The 14905-nt window shown below is 33.9% G+C and overlaps 1 protein-coding gene across 2 annotated transcripts in view; it reads left to right on the top strand.

Annotated features, from left to right (window-relative positions):
* Positions 1-6202: 6202 nt before the first annotated feature.
* Positions 6203-14905, top strand: part of pak6b (p21 protein (Cdc42/Rac)-activated kinase 6b) — a 32989-nt gene continuing 24286 nt past the window's right edge. Inside the window, exons 1-3 of one of the 2 annotated variants that reach the window (XM_084091946.1) lie at positions 6203-6287; positions 8211-8269; positions 10066-10125. The gene's annotated coding sequence lies outside the window, so the exon portion shown is untranslated. Of the gene's footprint in view, positions 6461-8210; positions 8270-10065; positions 10126-14905 lie in introns of both variants that reach the window. The other variant, XM_084091947.1, reaches the window with a different exon arrangement.

Here is a 14905-nt window from a genome sequence, read left to right as displayed (position 1 = left end):
GTTTCTCTTCGTCTTTTGTTCATGACCGCAGTTACTGCGAGCCGTCGAGATATTCACGATATACACACATCTGCAATATTCCGATAATTTCCATATATTGTGCAGCCCTACTGCGTCACTCGCCCACGTCTCGTCATATCTGTAAATAGAGAAACGTTGTCTGATGTGAGAGTGGAGTGTGTGTGCGCGTGCGTGTGCGTGTGTGTGTGCGTGGGTCAATGACGTGACGCCTACATTTTCTGTCCGATTGCATTTTTTCAGGCAAAAATGGGTTTAAATGCATAAAAAGATACTGTATATTTATAGTACCTCTCCCATGTATGTACTCACTTTAACTTTTAAAAAACCTTTACTTATTTGTTATTTTTTTTGTTATTTAAAGTGTCAAAACATCATGTGGTGCGACCGTCCGGCCATAACTTCTGTTTTGAAAACGTCTTTGAAATTACTCTGAATTTATTCAAATTTATTTTCTGCACTATCTGGCATGATTTCCAAAATGTTTTGTAATCCTTTAAAAAAATTCAAAGCATTTGTATTTATATTTCCATCATAATATACAAACAAACTTTGTCCGATGATGTCCATTTTATGAAATATCATGTGGTGCGACCATCAAGGAACTACCATTTTGGGACTTATATGTTGAAAACTATTCAAACACAGGAAGTTACATCATAAACCAATATACCAAGGACCCATGGAAGCAGCAAGCAGGTTTGTAATTCTCTCAAATTGGAAAAAAAATAAACCTTTGTAATGGTTGGTATGTAGTTGCCACATTTGGATGTCATGTGGGATGACCTCAAAAAAAATTTAATATTAAAGTTATTTCTACAAATATATATTTTTATTATAAATTTCATAGTGACCTTTTTTGGCAAGCTAGCTTGTTTTGTTTAGGTGGCCAATTCTGTGCCTGTAAATTATGACTGAATTTGAAAATATCATGTGGTGCGACCAAATATCATGTGGTGCGACCACTGCAGACTGTTTTCCATGATAGATATATGTCCTAGATTGGCAGTTTTATGCTTTTATATTCAATTGACGGTTTATATAAAAAAAGTACTTTACTTTAATATCATTTGGAATAGATTTTTATGCAATTTGAGATCTTTTTTATAGATTTCAGACAGTTTGTGTTTACTCTTTGTACAATATGAGAAAAATGCAACAAAAAAAAATTAGAGCATGTAATTTCAGTTTAGTAATAATGCATGTATTAGTAGTGTATTTATTATTGCCTATTTATTTATTTAAAACTATTTTAATCTATTTTACCAGATGCCACTGCCAAGCGAAAAAATTCTAACCCTGCAGCAAGAGCAGAGTACCTTGATAGGAGAAGAGTGAAATATTATTACAGTTTAAAATATCTGTTTTCTATGTGAATATATAACTGTAATTTATTCCTATGATCAAAGCTGAATTTTCAGCATCGTTACTCCAGTTTTCAGTGTCACATGATCCTTCAGAAATAATTCTAATATGTAACCCTAGACCACAAAACCACTCAATGGGTCAATGTCACATGGGTAAATTTTTTGAAATTGAGATTTATACATCATATGAAAGCTGAATAAATAAGCTTTCCATTGATGTATGATTTGTTAAGATAGAACAATATTTGGCCGATACAACTGAAAATCTGGAATCTGAGGGTGCTACAAAATCGAAACATTGAGAAAATCGCCTTTAAAGTTGTCCATTTATGTTTGCAATATTGCTATATTCACTCACAAAAATAAATGTTTATAAATTTATGGTAGGACATTTACAAAATATAAAACATGATCTTTATTTAATATCCTAATGATTTTTTGGAATAAAAGAAAAATCGATAATTTTGACGCATACAATGTATTGTTGACTATTGCCACAAATACCCTGTGCGACTTGTGACTGGTTTTGTGATCCAGGGTCACTAATGATTTGCTGCTCAAGAAACATTTCTGATTATTATCAATGTTCATATTTTTTTGGAAACTGTGATACATTTTATATGTCAGGATTATTTGATGAATAGAAAGTTCAAAAGAACAGCATTTATTTGAAATAGAATCTTTCGGAACATTATAGCCTGCTCCTGAATGTGACACTGAATGTGTCCTTGATTAATAAAGTATTAATTACTTAAAAAAAACTATTGACCCCAAATGTTACCTGTATACAATACTTTTATGAAATAATTTATATCTATAACATTATTATTTGTTAGAAAGAAATTCTAAGTCAAGTTAAATTAAATGGTGCACTTGTGTTTGTGAAGTGATTTTTTTTTTTTTATAAAAGTGAGTTTATAAAATGTTTGTGTTCAGGAAAATTCTGTGAAATTTGTATAAAATCTGGTTTAAATAAAAAAATTTGTATAAAATGTATTGTTCATTGATCTCTTAAATAGATTTTTAACTATATAAGGTTTTCGTGTCATTTGGAGCGACCACTTATCATGTGGTGCGACCAATAAAAGCTATCACTGTATTAAATTTAAAATAAAATATCTTATTTCTGTGGCTGAAATATGAATCACTGATACAGTATGCTTTAGTAAATTATATTTTTAAAACATTTCTATCAGTTTTATGCGATTTACAGGAAAAATAAGTCTGTTAACTGCATTTTAGAAGGCGACTGAAATTGCAGAACAAAAATATGAGATCATTATATACAAAAACTCAAAAGAAATTCAAATACTCTGTTTTTAAACACTTTAATTACTGAGAACATGTAAAAAAAAAAAAATACATTTATGTTAAGGAAATTAATTAATTTTAAGATAAATCACGGTCGCCCCACATGACATTTTTTAAGCCTATGGACAATTCATCTAGATGAAAAAACACTAAAATCACTTAATTAAAATTTTTTATTTGAATTTATATGTACACAACATTCTTAATGATTGAACAATTGCAATATATATTGTTAATTTTCGTATTTTAAAATTGGCCTGTTGAAAATCCTTATACGTCATTGACCCGCGTGTGTGTGTGTGTGCGTGTGGGTGTGTGAACAGAGGAGAGTCTGCTGGAGAAAAGAGAACGAGAGCTCGTAATAAAACGAATCAACATCAGATCCTGTGTGTGAGAGAGTGTGTGTGTGTCAGGAGTTAGTTATATTGAATGTGTTATGGACATTCTTCAGTGTTTTATGAACATGCTAGAATATGATTATCGTTTACTATGCTGTTTTTATAAGGCAAACTTGATCTTTGGATTCTATAATAATTCAAGTCCAGAGAACAAAAGCATCAGAGCTGCTGCACCCTACTGGATGAACACACACACTCTCTCTCTCACACACACACACACAGTGTGTTAATGATTGACGTCCAGAGCTGTTTTGCTAGTGAAATGAGTCCTGCAGGAGCTGTTCGGTGCTGCGTGAGGAACACACAGGTGAGTGATGTCTTCTCTACTGAAGTTCAGGAACACATGGTTGCAAGATAAAATGCCCAAATTATCGATTTAATCAACATTATTCTGTGGACATAATAATAATGTTGATCATTACATCGCTCAGAGCTGTTAGTGTTTAATGCTCTAATGTTTGATGTTTAAATGAGTTTCTGTAATATTTCACTTTTTGTAGAATAATGCAAGTGACAATATCTCATTCGTCAAAGTCCCCGTCGTCAATCACTGTATCCCTTAAAACTCATCGTTGATCACCAAAATGACATATTTAAATAAACAAATAACATTTGTTTATGTGTCTATGTGGAGTTTTTAATCTGCTTTAAGACAAACCATGTGTAAATTCATAAGTCGACTCCATTGCTGAGTATTTCCTCCTTAAAACTGCAGTGAACCAAAGACAGTCTCAAAAACACGCTTTGAAATCGCTGGTGTTTCTGACGTCACAAACTACCTTGTAACCAATCAGATCAACGTGTGATCGTCAACCAGTGGATCTCTGAGCTGAGTGAGTGAGTGGAGGCGGGGCTCATTTGCATATTCATAGAACCAATCAGATCAACGTGTGATTGTCAACCAGTAGATCATCAAAACAACTGTGAGTTTATATCTCGTGATTCTGACACTTTTTCTTACAATTTTGAGTTTCAGAAGTTATATCTCACAAATCTGATAATTGGCAAACGTCTATTTACATTTTTACGACTTAGATGTTTGCATAAAATATTCTAAATACTTTTAAATCATTGTTAGTGGCAAAACATTTGTCGCTGGACCCGGCTCACCAGCCAAACCTAGACCTCCCAAGATGCAATGCACCGCATGACTTTAGTAGATTCAGTCGTACACAGATTCAGAAGGTTAAGTTTCATGTCTGGTGATGAAGCAGTGAATAAGCCGTTGGTTTAGACGTAAACAAGCCGTCTGGTTCACTCTTGGCCCCGCATCTTCATCATCTTCATCATCATCATCATCTTCATCATCTTCTGCGTGTCGGTGCAGATCTCCGGCTGACACGTTTGCACATCCAGGGCGTGTCGCAGATTCTTCAGAGGTCCTGAAATTCTTCATGAGTCGACTTCCTTTAGTTGTCTGGGAAAGGGAGTCAGACTGACGAAATAATCCAAACACAATCCGTTTATTAAGGTTTAGTTACAGTTAAAATGTTTAACCCTAAAGCTACTGTTTTAGATTTGATACACACACGTGTCTAAGGCCTCTTAGCGATCCACTACACACTTCTGTCGTCTGATTCACAGTTCAGGCTTCTGAGGAAGGGTTATTTGTTCATCTCTCAATCACTGTACTGCATTACATTATATGTGTTAAAACTACAGGTTTGATTAATAAAACTAAGCATTTAAATATCATCTTACTAAGACATTAATGGCAGATATTGATATTTATATGCATTTTATTATATGCATCAGTATCATATAAATATCAGCATCTGCACCAGATTGCATATTTTCTCTCAGTTTGGGCTGTTTCTTCCTCCATATTCTCACTATATCCCTTCTCTTTCTGACCCCATCGGCAGATATTTCTTCTTGTTTTAAGCTTAGACACTTCATTTTGCTTCTCCAGTAAGTGTATCTGACAAAATCCGCATTCAGAAGATGTTAAGCATTTAAAACTCACTTCCGCCAATATGGATCAACGATTTTGACATCACTCTGCACTTCAGCTTCTCTCAGATTTCCTGTCCAATCAAATGCTCTCTAGAATCTGAAGCTCCGCCCCCTAAATTATAAATAGAGCTTGGGCTGAAATCAGTCACTTGTTCAATGTCAACATTTACTGTTTTCTACATGGTGAACAGAAAGCTGTATTTTAAAGCAATATGGAGGAGATTAGAGGAGAAACGGTTTGAGATTGGGAGGAAACTGTGGCTTTACTGAACTCAACAGCTCAGGCCGAGCTGTGATGTAAACCAAACGCTATTGGCTGTTTTAAAAAGGGGGAGGAGCTGTTTGATAAGCCCCGCCCATCTTCCTGTTTCAGTGTAAATTCCATCAACACCTTGAGTAACATTTCAAGGCACTTCAGTGGGACTGAGCAGGATGGATTCTGATTGGCCCAAAAGCATCGTTAGCCAACCATGGACGCAAGTTCCGTTGAAGTGTATTCAATGTTATTTATATTCCACAATATTATTGATCTCCTGCATTGACACCATTATATGAGAACTGAACTGAGCTGGACGATGACATCACGGTTTTCTCCAGAGCCGCTTTATATATATATAAATGAACTAAATTAATAACTTTTTTTACAACAAAAATGAACCATCACGGAACTTAAGCACAACTATGATGCTACTTTCTTCTAGAAACAAACTTTGTTGCATTATTTTCCAGTTATCTCTGTAAAGCTGCTTTGAAACACTGTGTTGTGAAAAGCGCAGTATAGCGGTGACTTGACTTGAACTGTGTTACTAACGACGGAACTTTTGACCAACTTATAAAAACAGTTGAAAATTGCTTAGCTTTTGATGAGTTAAAGGAATGTAAAAACGCGTTGTCAAAACTCAAAATTGATTTCTGAAATGGATTTTGACGATATCGCTATGACTGTGTCGTTATCTGTATAGTTGTGAACTCTGTCTCGTTATCGACTCTGGTGTGAACGGGCTTTAGAGTGACTTCTCCTCCTCATGGAAGTGAGTAAACTGATGTGGATCTGTCCCACATGAGGAGAAGAGCACGACACGTCTGTCGGTGACTCACATCGCCGAGAGACGCTCCCAAAACCTGCGGACATGCAGCGGCACGCAGACCTACATGCTGATGATGGGAGAAACCGTGTGTGTGTGTGTGTGAGAGAGAGAGAGACCTTCACGAGCGTTACGGCGATCCTCAGCTCCAGGTAAGACAGATTCAACGCTCTTTCTTTGATTCTCTCTCTCTCTGTCTGGTCTAAGTTAAGATCTCTGGATGGTGTTGGACTTTGTTGCTGACTGAAGAAAGTAAGCGTGAGGTTTTGAGAGCTGGAGAGTTGAGGAGAACGAGCTCTTGAAGATCATGTGGTTGAAGAAAACGGTGAGGCTTCGTCCTCGTCTTTCCGGTTCATTCACTTCCAATCCTGAAGGATCACGCTGCAAAAACGGATGTTCTTCCTCAGTATTTTTGTCTTGTTTTCCATATGCAAATATCTACATATTCTTCTTTACTGGAGAAGCAAAAGGACTGTCTGAACATATTGAAGTTTGATCAAAATTAAGTGAGTTTATGCTTAAAACACAATGGAAAACAAAAAACAAGTAGCCTAATATTTACTTAGTTTTAATTTCGCAAGTTTTTGCACTGAGATATTTTTAAGTAAATTTCACATATGGAATTAAGTAAACTCTGCTTAACTAAGTTAAGTAAAATTAACAAAGAAAAGTAATCAACCTTAAGTATGTATGCCCCAGTGCATAGCGGGAACAGCAGTATCAGAAAAGTTGAGTAGGTTTTACTTAATTTAATAATGTTGATACTTATGCTCTCTGCAAGCTTAAATGAGTGCTAATATAGAATTATTTTTTGTTAATTGTTGCCTGAACTAAATTTTTCATGTAGAAATTACATTTTGTTTTTTTCTGTAGAATTCACCACAGAATCATTTTTATCCAAAAAAGGAGAACAATATTATTTTTCTAACATTATTTTTCTTACCTCAGAGAAATTTGTTCAGATATTTGTTCAGTGCAACAAAAATGCTTAATTACTTAATTAGTCTGGGTCATATTTCACCTCAAAAACAAAATAAATACATAACTGGTAACACTTTACAATAAGTGGCCTGTTGCATCAACTGTTTAGACTATATATAGCCTATATATATAGCCTATATATATATATAAATAATATATAATATAATAATATAATTATTATATATATATAATATATATAAATAATATATATATATATATATATTTTTTTTTTTTTTTTTTTTTTGAAAGTTGGTCACACTAGTTTTTCAGACTCAGTGTTAAAATAGTGACTGTGTTTATGCAATTGACTTTTTTCCCCTCAGAATTGCGTGATATAAACTCGCAATTGCAAGAAAAAAGTCAGAATTGCTATAAAAAGTCAGAATTGCAAACCAAAGGTGAATTTTAAACCTTCTTTTCATAACTTTGTAACTTGCATACAAACACAGATTATTACCATATGTGGAGGAATTGTTACTTGTGAGATATAAACTTTATTAAAAAAAATTGTGATACAAATTCTGAATTGCAATTTAAAAAAAGTCAGACATGCAATTTAAAAGAATTCAGAATTGCAAGACAAAAAGGTCAGAACTGCAAGATGAAAAGTTGCAATTACCTTTTTTAATTTTTAGTCAGTGGCGGAAACAAGCGTCCATACAATTGTAAGCATTAGTTAGTACTTTATGCATTTATGCAATACAAGACATTAATTGATTTTTAGTAATGAGAATTGTTATATTATTATCATAGAAGGACCAAAACTCAAGTAAAATAAAAATACTGAAATAATTGTATATGCATAAATGCAATGCATAAATGAAAATGGTCCTAAAAGACAGAATTTTCTTGCAAAATCTAATTTCTTTTCTTTTCTTTTGATTCTGAGGTGACCTGGATGTTTTAATGAGATTAGAATAACTAAAGCTGAGCTGTAAGTGATGGTAAATAACAGTAAACGCACGCATTGAAACATTCGTTTGCTTGTTTCGTTTCTGTGGTGCGAGTCTTGATCAGGTTACACAAACCCAATGCGAATAATGCATAATGATGTAGTAGTTTTGTTAAGGCTGATCTTTTACTTGTCTAAACAGAGCATGACATTCCTGGACATGGATCTGGCATGAACTTGATGAAGAGAGGAAAACGTAAGGTGAATTTTAAACCTTCTTTTCATAACTTTATTACTTATAACCTATATTGGATGTAACTTGCATAAACCCAGATTATTTTCCACATATGGAGTAACTGTAGTGCAATTGCATCTTTAAATCTCTGATTGTTGACAATTAATTCACAATTATGAGAAATATATTAATATTATGCCTGAAAAAAAAAATGCTTCTTGTTATTGCAAATTCAACTAGTCAAGTGATTTTCAAAACTCAAATTCTGCAACTTATTATATCCATTTAAAAATCTTATTTTCCCAATGTTGCATCAATATTTTAGGGTTTGATATAAAATAAGCACCCATCTGAATGGATAACCGTTATAAAGCACATAATGAAGTCCTCAACCAGTTTGGTGAGTGTAAATATCTCTGAGACGAGTTCTAGGGCGTATCTCTGGTGATGTGACGGACAGAATCTTCATGTTTGAATGATTAGTTTCTGCAACTCTACTTGATCAGGAACATTAGATCTCAGTGTGTCATTCTTCATCAGGAGAGGATCAGAAACGCACGTTTGTAGAGGAAAGCAGGATTGAGTTTATAAATCAGGCATTTTATATTACGAATATTGTTGGCTCTTTCATAAACTGCTTTTGTTCCTCTTTTTGAAAGTTGCTCTGGATAAATCTGCTAAACGCACAAATGTAAACAAGTTTTTACTCTGTTTCGGCTAATTTTCTTTAAGAATATGGTGAATAATATGACATAAAAATAGATATATTTTCGATATACATTTTTTTTTTTGCATGCAGTTTAAAACATTTTTTTTCTTGCAATTGAGTTAATTTCTCACAATTCCAACTTTATTTCTCGCAATTCTGACTTTATATCTCGCAATTGAGTTTATTGCTTGCATTTCCAACTTTATTTCTCGCATTTCTGAGTTGAATTCTGTCTTTTTCTCGCAATTCTGACCTTATAACACGAAATTATGACTTTATATCTCACAATTATGACATTATATATCTCAATAATGCCTTTATAACTCGCAATTATGACTTTATTTCTTGCAATTTTATTTCTTGAGATTTTAGTTGATATCTCATAATTTATTTTTTGACTTTTTTTCTCAGTTGCAAGTTTATATCGCACAGTTCTGAGGAACAAAAAGGTCAGAATTGCAAGAAATAAGACCCATAATTGCCAGATATGCACTCTAGAAGAAAAGTAATTATGAGATAAAAAGTCAGTCGCAATATTTTTTTATTCCACGCCAGAAACAAGCTTCCATAATTTAATGAGCATTTCAACACAGAAATCTCAATGCCCAATAATTATAAATGACACAATCTTTGCTCATACTGTTTCTCAACCATGTTATAAAGGATATGACTTGTTAAATAATACTGGCTTCCTGATTTCTTACACAATTTGAGTAAACATGGCAGAAATGGGTGTTCCCAATCCTGACCTGTCTAATGTTGTATACTGACATGCATTTTGGCCGAAGGCATAAAGTTCAAATATCTGCAAACCCCCTGAGTTAGGATTTTCTGAATCAAAAGGCCCTAAATGTTTTCTGTAAGCTCTGGTATCTGATCCATCATGGCATGTTGAGATTTAAAGGCTCTTTCAGAGCGATCATGTCTCGACGTGTTGCAGGAACCCAAGGCAGTGCAGGAGTAGCAGCATTTCTTCAGCGTGTGCGAACGCTCCTCATCTGTCATGTGTTTCTCTCCACACCCGCTGAATAAACAGCACAGCGACGCCGGACTCGGACTCGGGATGGAGGACTTCTTCTTTTCACTCATATATTGTGTTTCTGTCCTGATCAGGGTCCACTGATAGAGGAGATGAATGAGCTGAACTGAGGGAAATCACACACAACTGCACAGGTCAGACCTATGAAAACTTGTTTGATTGTGTTGTATTTGATTTGTTGAAATACTGCTATTTTTTTATATCGGTTTATTGGTTTGTTGTGTGTTCAGGGATGCTCTTCTGCAGACCTCGGTTATAACCAGCGCTTATTTGAGTTACTGTTGCCTTTCTATCGGCTGACCCAGTGTGTGTGTGTGTGTGTGTGTGTGTGTGTTGTAATGAATAGTCTGATCATTCTCCTCTGATTTCTGACATCTTCTGGCATTTTCATCCACTGGATATTGTCTCTTGTTCTGGTCATTCTTGTGCGTGAAAATCCCAGTAGATCAACAGTTTCTGAAATACTCACTTAAATCCTATAATTTTGGAGAATTTTGACAAAATAAGAGGAATCATACAAAATGCATGCTTTTTTTATTTAGTATTGTCCTGAATAAGATATTGTACATAAAAGATGTTTACATATAGTCCACAAGATAAAAATAGATAATTATAAAGATGATCCCGTTCAAAAGTTTATGAACCCTGAAGTTTATGAATCTGGATGATCCACGACGGTTTCCTCATCTTTGGTGATGGCTGTTCTCGAGTCCTCTTGTTTGTCCTGAGAAGTCAAACATTTGAACCCTTTCCAGCAGTGACTGTATGATCTTCAGATCCATCTTTCCACACTGAGGACATCTGAGGGACTCAAACACAACTATTAAAAAAGGTTCAAATGTTCACTGATGTTCCTGAAGCGAGGGGTGAAAACTTTTGAACAGGATGAAGATGTCCAAATTTTTATTTTGTTTAAATATGTATATTTTTTTCATTTAGTACGGCCCTTCGGAAGCAACAGAAGATACTTACATGTTTCCCAGAAGACAAATTAATTATAATTTACCTTGATCTCCAAATTCAAAAAGTTTTCTCCCCCGGCTCTTAATGCATCGAGTTGCTCCCTTCTGGAGCATCAGTGAATGTTTCTAAAAACCAAAACGTTTTTCCTTTGCGATTTTCACGTACAGACGATAACGTTGTGAAAACAATCTCCGTTCACACTGATCCGTGAGAGCGATTAAAAAGCACTGTATTATTCATGCCAGGCCAGTAGATGGCGATGTCACTTTGTAAAGAATATAGACTGAACACGTAACAAGCACAATGCCACCGTTTCTGTACTTCACACACATGATATCGGTATTGTTTCCAAAAACTTGCACTTTGAAACCCTTTTTAAAACCGCTGTTATCGTGTAAATTAATGTCCAAACTACATTTTCAGTTTTTAGTTGAAAACAGTGTCTAATAAACGGCCCCTCAGACATAAAGCTTTTTACAGAAATTACATGCTTCACATTTTGTTTGATAACAGTGGCTGGAGATATTAGAAATATTTTATAGCAATATTTACTTTTCTAAAACATATTTTACGGATAACATAATGGATTAAAAAAAAATGAAATTGATTGTCATGTGTTCATGACGTCTTATCTGGTTATTTTGCGTATTTATTGCTCACTGTTTAATGTTCTCTACTGGGCAAATATTGATTGACAGCTCATACAAGAGGAGTTTACAGACACACACTGTCATTTATGGAAATCCACTGGCTTCTGTTTGTGCAATTGTAGTTTATTAACTGCATATGTTTGCAAAACCCTTTAAGAACCCGCAAAAAGCTGATCATTTTTAACCCTTTCATGCATGAATTATGATAACCTCAGTCAGGATTTTTTTCCTATGTGTTTTTATTGCTCTTAGGGCATGAAAAACAAGAATTGATTTTTATTTTATTTTTTTACAAATTTTTCAAAGAGATCTTCAGATGTCCACTTGAGTGGACAGCATGCGGTTGGTTTAAACTTAAGATATACTATATTAAATATAAGACAATAATCAAACTCATAAAGTATGTGAATTTAACAAACTAATCAATACAATTATATCAAATCATGTGAAAACTATAAAATATATACAAAAAATATGAATGCAAAATATTGCAAAGGCTTCATACAACTTCATACAAGTTGCACTTCGCGTATCTTTGATATCAGAACATGAGGACGTGATTCCATCAGAATTTTCTACAGTCTGTCAAGGTACAACTGTGGAAACCACTCAGATGCTCCCTCCAGTGCACCAGAGTATGGAGATTTACCCTTATTAGCTGATAATTCTGATTATGTTCAAGATGGACATGCACATTTCTATCATAGCCCTCCTCTGAGAAAACCTAGCGATATGTGTTTTCAATCTCATCTGAAATGATCAGTGTTGGGGGTAATGCATTACAAGTAACATGCATAACGCATTCAGATTACTTTTTTGATGTTACAAGTAAAGTAATGTGTTACAAGTAACATGCATTACCTAATCAGATTACTTTTTGATCTAACAAGTAATTAACTACAAGTAATGTGCATTACCTAATCAGATTACTTTTTGATGTAACGAGTAAAGAAACGCATTACAAGTAACATGCATTACGTAATCAGATTACTTTTTGATCTAACAAGTAATTAACTACAAGTAATGTGCATTACCTAATCAGATTACTTTTTGATCTAACAAGTAATTAACTACAAGTAATGTGCATTACCTAATCAGATTACTTTTTTTAATGTAACGAGTAAAGAAACGCATTACAAGTAACATGCATTACGTAATTAGATTACTTTGTGATGTTATGAGTAAAGAAACGCATTACAATAATGCACATTACATAATCAATTACTTTTTGATGTTATGAGTAAGGAAACGCATTACAAGTAACATGCATAACGCATTCAGATTACTTTTTTGATGTTACAAGTAAAGTAATGTGTTACAAGTAACATGCATTACCTAATCAGATTACTTTTTGATGTAACAAGTAATTAACTACAAGTAATGTGCATTACGTAATCAGATTCCTTTTTGATCTAACAAGTAAAGTGTCATACATTATGTAATCACATGACTTTTTTCGATGTCAATGAAAATTACATTCTAATAATACAAGTAAATTTATTTACAGTAAAAAAAGTCACTGCAGATTAAGTATTTAAGTTTTAAATTTCAAAAACAATATTCACATTATAATTATGAATTGTAGCTGAAATATAGCAATTGATGCATGACGTCCACTACAGTGGACATGTGATTAATCAGAGTTTTCTCTCAATCTAAAATCAAAACTTGGAAAATTTTACTGTGATATGACTCATTAGATATTGCTTGATGCTGCAATATTTTTTTTTACCTACAAGAGTCTCCTAGGATAGAAGGAATGGGTGGATATTCCGGAGCAACTTGGCATGTCTGACTGACCCTTGGCCATCTTGGTTTGGAGGGGGAAAAAATCGAAACACAAAGGCTTGCCACTTGGTTGCAATTTATAGGATGATGCACCAGGGTCCAATGAAGAGGCTGATGTGCAACTTTGCCATAAAAACCCGTGCAAATTCAAGAAAATGCTTTTTTAATAGCTGTCCACTGTAGTGACCACTATGCGTGAAAGGGTTAAGAAATGAGAAGGATCATAATATTGCGTTAGTTCTGCTCTGATTAGGGTATTTGATATGAAAGATAACTGACACGAACCAAGAGGATTGAAGCTTTTCATAATAATGCAGGTTGTAACATGAAAACATGTTATCAGAGTAACACAAATGACACTTAAATAAAGCAATAAGCATTAACAGAATGACTCAAAACACCCTAATGTACATTACTTGCAGTATATCAAAAATAAGATTAAACTATTTAAATAAATTATAATCGTATGTTATGAATCATGCTGGGACTTTTTTCCTTTTTTCACCATAAATTATACAGTAATTCATATTTTTTTCTTGCATTTTGCAAATTTGACAGTATTTTATGATAAAGTTACATATATTGTGATGTTCAACCATTTACAGTTTTTAACTGTATGCATTATGTTAAGATAACTTACTGAAGAGGGTTTTACTAGAGATGCACGGATGTATCGGCCCGATAATCAGTGTCGGCCAGTAAAAGCAATTATTTTCACTAACGGCCGATTGTTTAAAACAGCCGATGGTCAGGGCCGATTATATCCCGTCAATCAAAAGGGGGCGGGAAAACGTGTCAGACTGCAGCTCACACTGTGTATGAAGAAAATGTCTCTTGTGTTGAATTTAGGGCTGTCTATGTGACAATAACACTTTAACAATTAAAAAATAGCGATGTTAAAGCAAAAGCAGGCTGTATTTGACCCTCTGAATCACCAGGGTTGTCAGGTCCACAGTTTTTCCCTATATCAAACATTATTTGTAGCCTCCCATACAATATTCGCAAAGTGCTTTTTTACTTCTGATAAGAAACAAAGTCTCAGTTTTCAATTTCTGTCCATTTTATCATGAAATTCAAACTAAAATGGTGTTTATGAAAACTACCTTATATGCAACTGAGTTATATACAAACATTTCATTTTTGATTTGAGTGTAAATTTTTATATCTAAAAATATAAATATAACAGTTTTTAACTTTTTAATATTAATCTACCAAATGAAAGAGAGGGAGAGGGTTTTTTTTCATAAGAAAATCAAACTATCGGTATCGGCAGATAGATGTTAAAGTTAAAACTAACTTTAGCTGGAAAATAACTTTATTAAAGAACCGCTATAAAGCCAAAACAATCTCTGTTACCCTAAATTATACGTTTGTCTCTGTAAAGCTGCTTTGAAACAATCTACATTGTTAAAAGCGCTATATAAATGAGGATGACTTGACTAGATATCATTCTGAATAATCGCTATTGGTATCGGCAGTTTTCATTCTCAATGATCGGATATCAGTATCGGCA

The sequence above is a fragment of the Abramis brama genome, assembly GCF_963993115.1.
Source record: "Abramis brama genome assembly, chromosome: 18".
In the NCBI taxonomy this organism is placed as follows: domain Eukaryota; kingdom Metazoa; phylum Chordata; class Actinopteri; order Cypriniformes; family Leuciscidae; genus Abramis; species Abramis brama.
This window is presented reverse-complemented; position numbering and strand designations above follow the sequence as displayed.